Genomic DNA, 10,874 nt, shown 5'->3' on the forward strand with positions numbered 1-10,874 from the left:
ATTATTTAAGGAGGGATTGAAGCAATATGATCCCTGATTCCACATGTATTGTATTATGTGGATATAATAATATAAATGTGAATTGAGTGCTTATATCCAAATAATTTCCAACATGAAAAATGCTTTATTTGAGGATGCTTGTTGATTATGTATTTAAATTTATCCATTAGCTAATATTTTTTGTTTCACTCTTCCTAGCACACATTTATAAATTTTAGGAGACTTTAAATTTTTTTTAAGTATTCTTATTTTTGCTATTTAACAGTAGTGTATCAGTAATATTCGATGCAGCAATTCTAGGCACACCATGCAGGGTGGAGTCAGGTATGTTAGACAATGTGACAATGATGGTCCTGAGAGGTGAGCATCCATATTTCTTGTTATCACTTGGAAAACTATGCTGGGGGCTCTAGATGATGCATAAAATATCATACAAGGAGCACAAATCCACTCAAGAAATACCCACTTTTCCCTGTCCCGAAACCCTCCATATTTAACTTATAGTAATGTCTTTTCACCAGTTTATATTGTATACATTTCATGTGATCTACCAGTCATGAATTCCATGCCTGGTCCTTGTTCTTGGCTGAAATAGTGTGGCTGGATAACATTTGAATTTTCACAAGTTCAATATCCCTTCATTAGCTCATTTTAATCCTGCCAATTTTAATTGAATATTTTGAGATAAGGAAAATTTTAGTTGAAATATACAGATAAAAGAATGGCTGAATCTTCTACCTCTTCCCTCCCTTCCTCTCCCCCTCTGCCCTCTATCTCTCTCCTCTCTAACTCTTGTATATTAGTTATGTTTTTCCTCAATTTCTTAGTGGGCACTGACCTGTAACCCCCACTTCCAGCTTGGGACTACCTTCCATAATGAACTTTTGATCAGAGAAACCTACAAGGTTTCCCAAAACAATGACAGACTTCTGTCAGAGTACTTGATGACCCACCAAAGCCAGTGGTAAGACCCTATTGCTGAAGACTCCATATGCAGCTGACACATAAAATGGAATGGCATGGCTGGAAGCCAGGAGAGAGTCAGTCCCCAGACAGTCAGCGTGTCTAGTGCCAGAAGGTGCTACATGGGTGACTGGGAGAAATGACCAATATCTGTCCAAGCAACTCATTGTCTAACCTAATTATCAACAAATAACCTGATGTGATGCCCACACAAGTGCAATAGTGGCACACAGCCATGGTGGGGAACCAACTGCTCTTTATTTGGCTAACTGATCTCCTCAGTGGTATGAGACCCATAGCTGGAGCAAGGAAACAAGTCAGAACCATACGCAAACACAAGCCCACTCTCCAATAACAAGCTACCATCAGTCATGGGGTACAAAAGGGCCTACACCTATCAAACTCTCTATCAAAAAAGTAAGTGTTATCTCAATTTTCTGGGTGCTAACTTACTCTCTGTTGGAGAATCTGCTTCTCTTTTTCAGATAGATGCAGATCCTAAGGAGAGAGCTGCCCCAACATACCTCAAAAGGGTCCCGACTGAAACTAAGGACATTTGGCAAAACAAGCAAGGGTGATGTTATCCTGTGAACCAGATACCAGCACAAAGGGGAAGGAGACCAACACAGAGAAAAATCAACTCCTACCAAATCAGAGAGCCAGAGCCTCAGAGGCCCCAACACCTCAGCACTGAAGCAGGCCAAAAATGAACCCAACATGGCTCAGGGAAATTTTGTGGAACAGGGGGCAGAAAGAATGTCAGAGTCACATGTTGGGTCATGATTTGCAGAGACATTTATCATACCAATAACTGTGGGCTAACTCCACAATGCATGACCCATTTACATCAACAAGGAAGGTCCAATGGGAGGGGGTAGATCATGGATGAGCCTAAACAATGGTACCAAACTGCCTGTATTTGCTGAAAAGAAAACTAATAAATTAAATTTAAAAAAAAAAAGAAAAAAGAATGGCTGTTAGTACCCTTTATCTTTGTCTGTGACTCCCAATACCCATAGAAGAAATACTTTAAACTTAGGAAGTTCTTTGATCCAACAATGTAATGATATTTTCTTCTTTATTATAAATTGTTCCTTCTATTCTCAGTTTCTTTAGGATTTTTATCATGAAAGAAGGGTGGATTTTGTCAAATGCCTTTTTGCATCTATGAAGATGATCATATGATTTTTGTACTTGAGTCTATTTATATGGTATATTGCATTTATTAATGTGTACATGTTGAACCATCCAGCATCTCTGGAATAAAACCCACTTGATAAGGGTAAAAAAATGTAGAAAATGATGAGATTAGCATATGTTCTCTCCATGTTGAATAAACATGTTATTATTAAATATCACAACTAAACCTGCTTCAAAATGAAAAAGACAACAAGATCATATCTAATTGACTTTGAAATTTTCTGATCAAAAATACCCAAGAAAATGGTCAAATCCCTTGTTCCTCAGAAGGTGGCTGGGTGCCCTCTAGACTCATGTCCAGTCACCGGTGCATTCAAGGGACTCAGATTGATTCAGGGCTTTCCTGTGAACATTTTCAGATTCTAAATAATGTATGACCAAGAGCCTCCCACTGCTTTCTGCATTAGGCAAATGATAGCTAGTCCTTCCTGGAGGCTACTTTGGAAATTTATTTGTATCCTGCTTGGTTTTCTCCCCTTGGAAAAAAAGAGAACATCCTATCACCAAGGAAAGACTCTGTTTTGAAGAACAATGTGTTCAAGAACTGAGTGTGGCCAGCATTGTTTTCCACAGAGAATGATGAAGTGAACACTTCTATCCATATTCTGTCTTCATTTACTGTATTAAATTCTCATGCAATCGTCAGAAGTTGCCTGAGAGGACTGTTTTGTTTTGACAGAAGAAAGACTTCTGTTTGACAGGTTCTACCCATCAAAACACTTCTTTGGCTGCTCATTGTGTGGGGTGATTTCTTCTGCTTTATCAGAAAACAGATGAACTTATGGAAATGAAGGTGATACCTGAATCCTTTTGTTCCTGTTTACGTGAAAACATACTTTTAAGGAGTTTGGACTCTAGAAGCAGAATGGCTTTGGGTTAATTGCCCTTTCAGAGTCCCTTCCTTCCTTCCTTCCTTCCTTCCTTCCTTCCTTCCTTCCTTCCTTCCTTCCTTCCTTCCTTCCTTCCTTCCTTCCTTCTTTCTTTCTTTCTTTCTTTCTTTCTTTCTTTCTTTCTATTTCTATTTAGTTTTGATTATGGAACTTTGGATAACTCTCTTACAAAATCTCTCCTGGGAAGTTTTCATAACTGCACACCTTCAATCTCAGCAGAAGTAGGAGAATCACAGTGAGTTCGAGGCCACCCTGAGACTACATAGTGAATTTCAGGTCAGCCTGGGCTATAGAGAGATCCTACCTCAAACAAACAAACAAACAAACAAACAACATTATATCATAAGTCAGTATGTATCTGCTATTCTTGCTATGAGGCTTAAATGAGACAATGTACATTAAATTTTAACAAGTTTGTAGAACATGTGTATTTAATCATTATTTTCCTACTAATATCAATCACATGCACTACTTTAATGTGAGGTGCACATGTAGATATTATATTACTTGAAATAACTCTCAAACAGAAAAATCTCAAAGCATCACAGATTTTTTTTTAAAACCAACCAGAATTATTTCTGCTTTTCTGCTAACATAATATTAGGGTTGTCCTTTGCCTTTCTTCCCCACATCACAGAATTTTCTGAATAAAAGAAATTTCAAACTAATGATTTCATATGTGCAAATTTTTTCTACACATTTCTCTTTTTACAAAGTTCTGCATTTTCTTCATTATTTTTCAAGTAAAACACATAAAATGGAGCTTAAAGATGAAAAGGTATTCTTTACACTTTTGATACTCATAGCTCATAACTAAATGCATTAATAGCTTCCATATATTAAGCAAATCTACTGGTTGTTTCTATGAATCATAAAAATACCATTTTATTAATTTTACTTTAGATCAAAAGCACAGATAAAACGTTCCCTGTAAAATCAGATTTATATCCACTCTCATAATAAAATGAATAGAAAATAGTGCAGTAGAGTTTGCCTGGCAGAGACCCATGGAAGAAAGCTACATAATTTTTTTCCCCCCGTAGGTTCCCAAAAGGGTAAACGTTAACAAGGAACTATAAGGTAGCAGAGAAATCCTAATGAAGTTCATTTCTCACCAGTCAAAGAGATGAACATTTTAGGAGACATAGTAATCGATCAGGAGGCTTATTAAATATTAATACATCTTTCTCACTTTCCTCATTAGAGAATTTGCAAAGTAGCTAAGAATGTGACTGTGCCAGAGACTTGGAGTCTTTCAAGGACCAAGACAGGCATCAGCAGTTGTGGTGGCTTTAATTTTAAACCATGATGCTTTATCTCAGAAACATCACTGCATAGTGCCCTATAGAGTAACTATTCCAAGGTTCACTCTGTCTCCTGATCACACACACACACACACACACACACACACACACACACACACTTAATCAAAGTGGTTCGTATCCCTAAAAATAAACACTTGGGGGCTGGAGAGATGGCTTAGCCTGTGAAGCCTAAGGACCCTGGTTCGAGGATTGGTTCCCCAGGTCCCATGTTAGCCAGATGCACAAGGGGGCATATGCGTCTGGAGTTCATTTGCAGAGGCTGGAAGCCCTGGCGCACCCATTCTCTCTCTCCCTCTATCTGTCTTTCTCTCTGTGTCTGTCGCTCTCAAATAAATAAATAAAAAAAATAAAAAAAAAATACTTGGCAAATGAGATGCATACTTTTGAACAAAGTCCCAAAGAATTGTTGGGGAGAGGTTCTAAACTCCTTGTACACTTGGATATATACCAACCATATACTATTGCAAATGTGGTTACATATCTCACCCTGGCTTGCCTATTCGCTGTTTTAATCAAGTAAGTTCTCAATCAGGATTTACGGGGTTTTAAAACATAGATCCATGACTGCTTTTCAAACATCTGAAAGACACAGAACTTGGTAATACTTGTGTTATCAAAGTTTACTTCTTAACTGCACAGATCCCTTGTGGTATAGCACTTGCTTTCTATGACATGCTAGTTGACCCCCTAAAACAATCAAATGAAGGAATCCACTCAAGTGCCCTTAATTTTCTTAGATGAAGTACTAATTTAAGCAAGTCTATACCATAGCCTGGTTTCAACAGACCATTGTAAAACAAAAATTTTAAAAATACAAAAAAAAAAAGTTGATGACTGAGGTTAAATAGATATGCTCACAAAGTATTGTGGACCATAAACAAAGAGTTCTTATGAAAAAATAGATCTACCAGAGTGAACTTTCAAAAACTAATTTCAGCATCTACATTCATGTTAAAATATATTTTGTCACTCCCTGGTGGCACAATGATTAGTCCTAAATTTCTAAGGGAGGTTTCCTCATTCTGTCTACTATTTTGTTTCATATGTGCCCCTTTTGCTAATCAAACCAGTATATTTAATAGATTGCAAATATGCTTTATATTCTTTCCCTTCTATCCTTTTGTTTAGCCCATTTCTTTGCCTGATGTCTTCCTTTTGGTTTGTTAATATTTCACCCACCTAAGCAGGTACTATGCTTGATGGCTCTGTAAGATTATTTAAATAAGACTTTCAATGATTTCCTTTAAAGTTAAGAAACTCGGGTTCACACACAGGAACTCCTCCCTGAGGCACAAAGATTATGAGTTGACGGAGATTATATTTAAGATCCAAATTCAGATTTCTTATCTCACTGTTGCCTTCCAACTAGCTAAAATTTTTATGTCCTCTAAAAAAGCCATTTCTACTAAACCTTGAGTAATTTCCAAACTCCTAAACAAAATTGTCTGCATAAGTAACTTGTAACTATAGTCATGTAACATTTCCTCAGACAGTGACTCTCTTTTCTAAATTGCTTGCTTCCTCTTATTCAGTGTTCTTAATTTCTCTAAGCCTCAAGTTAAAAACCCAGGACTAGGAAGATTGTGCACTCCTTAAAGGTGGTTTTTTGAAATGAGAGTACTCCACAAACAAGCAGTCCATCTGAGCTCATCTGGTGTTCAAATGGTGTAGCACCCCCTCTTTGATGGATAAAGGACAAGTCTAATTTTCTCCAAATAAAGTTGTTTAAAGAGTTGAAGAAACACAAAAATGGAACCTCAAAGCCCTGCGGTGAAAGCAGGAACATATGAACTAAATGACTGCAGAACAGAAAACTTCCAGGCAGGAAAGTGTGTTGAAGATGCTGGTGAGACCTGATGGGCAAAGGGCAGCCTGAAAACTGAAGAGCAAACATGCCACCTTCACGAGGGACACTGCTACCCCCTGCATGATGCTGGTATTAATCAAATCATATTCTGTCTGGGCTATTGGAGTCTGGGGGAAATCCGTATGAGGAGAGTAAAAGAGAGATCAAAGCTAATAATCTCAAGGCTCCCCCCACCAAAGTGTGTTTACAATGTTTCTCCTTTCCCAAAGGCAAAATGGAAATAGAGAGTATTTTGTTGTTATTAATTATAAAGGTAATAATTTTTTAAATTTTTTTTTATTTTTAATTAAATGTGAACCAAAGCCATGAGGTATAAAAGAATTATATACTTAGGTAGCCTCATTGTGGACCAGACATAGTTTAATTTTATATACTCCTAAGTAAATTTGCATGTAAAATTAAGTATCTTCAATGTGATGTTAAATTTAAGCAAGTTGGTTTTCAGAGTATAACTTAAGATGTGAGGAATTGTACCAAATGTCCCCTTTAAAGATATACTGGTGCATATACATGTAGTGAGTTGGTCAAAACAAGTAATTGTAGAGAAATGTGAGGATTTTCTTACAATGTAGGATTCATTCTCAGAATTCTATTTCTCACTTATGAGTACATCTCTAGTTTAATTTTTGCAAGAGCCAGGATTTGCCAGAAACTCTAGACATATATGCCACTTTGTACTTGTAGCTTATTTATGGAATCTAACATCGGCCATCAGACTCTGCAAGCAAGCACCTTTAATCAATAAGGCATCTCTCCAGCCCTTATATATAATTGCTTTTGTGCATAATTATATGGGATATATTTTGATTATTGACTTTTAAACCTTACCTCTTCCCAGTGGAAACTATTCTTATGGAAATATGAAAAATATGCTAATATTTGAGAGCTTACAAATATAGTGGATATGGTTTGGTGAATGTTGTGTCTAACATTTTATTATATTTTGATTACATTAGTAGGATGATAAATATTCTAAGAATAATGCTAGACTATCTTAAATGTACATAGGAAGACAGCTGAGTGTCTCTTAGACTGACCCCATGCGTAGTATACCAGGCCCAGCCCACTGCCACCCTTCTGAGATGATCTTCAATATGACCTTCAGTGTATCTAGAAGCATGATGCTGATTTCAAGTAGAGTGGCAGATTTCTAGTCCCATGAGCCTCTTTCCTGTTACCTACTTTCTATTCTGGACGTTTGTCTTTGACATACTCTCTGGAGTCTTCAGTTGACTAGATAGATTCCTGATAATAGGTCTTGAGGACGAGTCTATACTTCTAGAAGCATCTCTCTTCACTGGGTTGGTATCTTCAAGTACCTGTCTGTGCTTCTGATGATGGCTTTTTCAACAACATCCCCGTTCAAACTGCTTTGTGTGCTTCTTAGGCAACTCTTGGGAGGCTCTAGCATTCTGCAAAAGGTCTTGTAACTTTTTATTATCACAAATTACTATGCTAAATGTTTCCCTCTCCTACTTTACAGAGTAATTGAACATGTCATTTCTTTACTAACTATGGATATGTATTCATCCCAAAAAATAGAGATCACAGAAATGTGTATCATGAATAGACCTTTGAAACTTAGCTTCATCAGTGCTCCTCCCTACCCCACAAGTGGCCCCCGGGGCCAGTGACTTTCTTATAACAACCTTTTTACCATGCTCATTCATTGGTAAGTGCTTTGTGCATGTTCCCTTGGCCTTGAACATTTTCTTCCATTTCCTTTATGAAAAATTCTTGAGGCAGCAAGTTAATTTTAATATTTTATTTTTATTTATTTAAGGCAGAGAGAAGTAGAATGGGTGCTCCAGGGCCTACAGCCACTGCAAACGAACTCCAGATGCATGTACCACCATGTGCATCTGGCTTCCGTGAGTCCCAAGGAATTGAACGGAAGTCCTTTTGCTTTGCAGGCAAGTGCCTTAACCACTAAGCCATCTCTCCAGCACCCCCCCCCCCAATTCTTATTGTTTCTTACAGTTTTTTTTTCTTTATGATGCCACACTAAATTCATTATATCAGGTGTATTTAATAGTTGTGCTGAAATAATAGACAAAATCAAATTAAGGAAGGAAGGGCTTACATTGACTCATGGCTTGAGGGTACACATCATGGCATGGAACACATGGCCACTGTAGCTAGAAACACATGTCTACCAAGATTAGGAAAGAGGAAGTGGTGAATGCTGGTGCTGGATTCATTTTCTCATGTTTATTCCTCCTAGAACCCTAGTTCATGAATCAGTGTCACCCACATTCAAGGTAAAGCTTCATTGGTCTGTTACCCGTTTTGGGAACTACCTTCATAGCTAGACCCAGAGGACTGTTTCCCTAGTGATTCTAAACCCAGTCAAGTTAACAATGAAAATTTACTCCCACCTTCTCATTGAGTATTTTTTTGCATTATATTCTCACATTATTTTTTTTTCTCTGTTGATTTTTTTCCAATTATTACAATGATCAGTTCATGGCATCTTACATATTTAAATGGCTTGCTATGGTCGTGTTTGCTGTAATCATTAACTGATTTTACAAATCTCACACACTTACTAAGAGGTTAAAGCTAGATTTGAGTCCCAATCTTCTAAGTATGCTCTCGCAGCTGTACTTGTTACAGAAGCTTGACACCTCTCCAGGGTTCTCTCTGCTTTCTTTCTCTGCCCTCTCCTCTACATCATATTTCTCCATCTTGCTCTTAATGCTATTTCATGAAAAGGAATGGTCCTTTAATTCTTCAGGATTGTGCTCAGTAATCTAATTGTAATATTTTGAAAAGAAAAGCGTGTCGCAACTATTTAAATCATTCATTCTGTTTATTTTTTGGTTGGCGATATGAGAGTCAAAACACTTGGCTTTGTATGGACTAGGCAAAGACTTCATCATTTATCTATTATAACTCCAACACCTTGTCGTGTGATTTTCCGTAAAATTATTTTAAGGCCTCCATAGCCAGAAGCTTGCATGCTTAGTTATATATGTATTTATCTTCTTATTTAGTGGTAGCACTGATAATAGATAAATGGTAGTATTTATCTATTCTATACAAGCATTAGACACATCCCTATACCCTAAATCATTTCTCTGTATGGTGGGACATAGATATCTTTTGATCTTGTGTTTATAACCACAGTGTTTATAGACAATATTTATGAAGCTTATTTTTCTTTAAGGGCATCATATTGACCACTTAAAAAAAAAAAAACACTAGAAGAAGTTTTCTTCCTTTATGCATGCTTTGTTACACATAGCATAAGGCTAAATACTTTCTGTTAGAAATGAGGAAACAACATTGTAGCTGTTGTGGAACTTAAACTTAAGGGAGGAATGGAAGGCTGTAGACCAAGGGGAGAGTTATGTGATGCTCTATTGACTGTTGAACTGGATTTTAGACATACTGGAAATCAATTAGCATTGGTTAGAAATTTTGTTTGTTTTAGTTCATCAGTTTGTTTTTATGTGAAGATTTGTTGTTATCTATAGAATGTGATATGAATAACTTCTATAAATATTTGAGTTAAACTTAAAATAGGTATGTATGCCCCTGGTTTTACTATGACTATTTTTTTAAAAAATGTATTCATTTATTAGAGATAGAGAGAGAAGGAGAGAAAGAGAGAGTGATAGGGGGTGAGAGAGAGAGAGAGAGAGAGAACATGGGCACACCAGGGCCTCCAGCCACTGCAAATGAACTCCAGATGCATGTGTCACCTTGTGCATCTGGCCCATGTGTGCCCTGGGGAATTGAACCTGGTTTCTTTGGCTTAGCAGGATATTGCCTTAATCACTGAGCAATCTCTCTAGCCCCTACTATGACTGTTTATGATGCAGTAAGTTTAAACATATATTTCTTCACAAATAGAAATAAGTAATATCTAGTCATGTTCATATAAGACCTTTATGTATTAGAAGACTATATAATTCCTAAGACACACAGACTGATACTGAACAATGTGGCCAGACCAGAGGATACCATGTCCCAATGAATGTATGCTTGAAGAAAAAAAAAACACAGAGATAAATGTATAAAATACCATATTACATATTTTTAGATAGATAGATAGATAGATAGATAGATAGATAGATAGATAGATAGATAGATAGTATATTGTAGCAGATAGCTTCAGTTTTGCTGAGATGAACTTCCAGACCAGGCACAGTTGTGGAGGAAGGGATATTTATTGAATCTTGCAGATCGAGGGGAAGTTCCATAATGGCAGAAGAAGCTGGCCTGCTTTCATAGGACCAATTACAGAGAGAAAAGCCATACTGTATACTTCAGGAACTCTAGCTAGTCAGCCTTTGCATATCTTTAGATTGGAATTTCAAACCCATCACTACACCTTTGGGCTAGAAATTGTATTCAGTCCAATTTCAAAGGTTCCCCACAGTCTTGACCACCTTAAGATAATAGCTAAGTCCCAAGTCTCCTCTGGGATTAAAGATTGTCTCTTAGCTCTAAATCCTGTAAAATCAAATTACATACTTTCAACATATAAAGGCACAGAATAAACATTTCCAACTGGAATAAAGCATAGCAAGGAGAGACTAGAAGAATGCAAACCAAATCACCATCAAACAAACATCAAATTTCTGCAGTGTAAGTCCAATATAGACAGAGACTGACAGTCTC

This window comes from Jaculus jaculus, chromosome 19 (genome assembly GCF_020740685.1).
Source record: "Jaculus jaculus isolate mJacJac1 chromosome 19, mJacJac1.mat.Y.cur, whole genome shotgun sequence".
Classification (NCBI taxonomy): Eukaryota; Metazoa; Chordata; class Mammalia; order Rodentia; family Dipodidae; genus Jaculus; species Jaculus jaculus.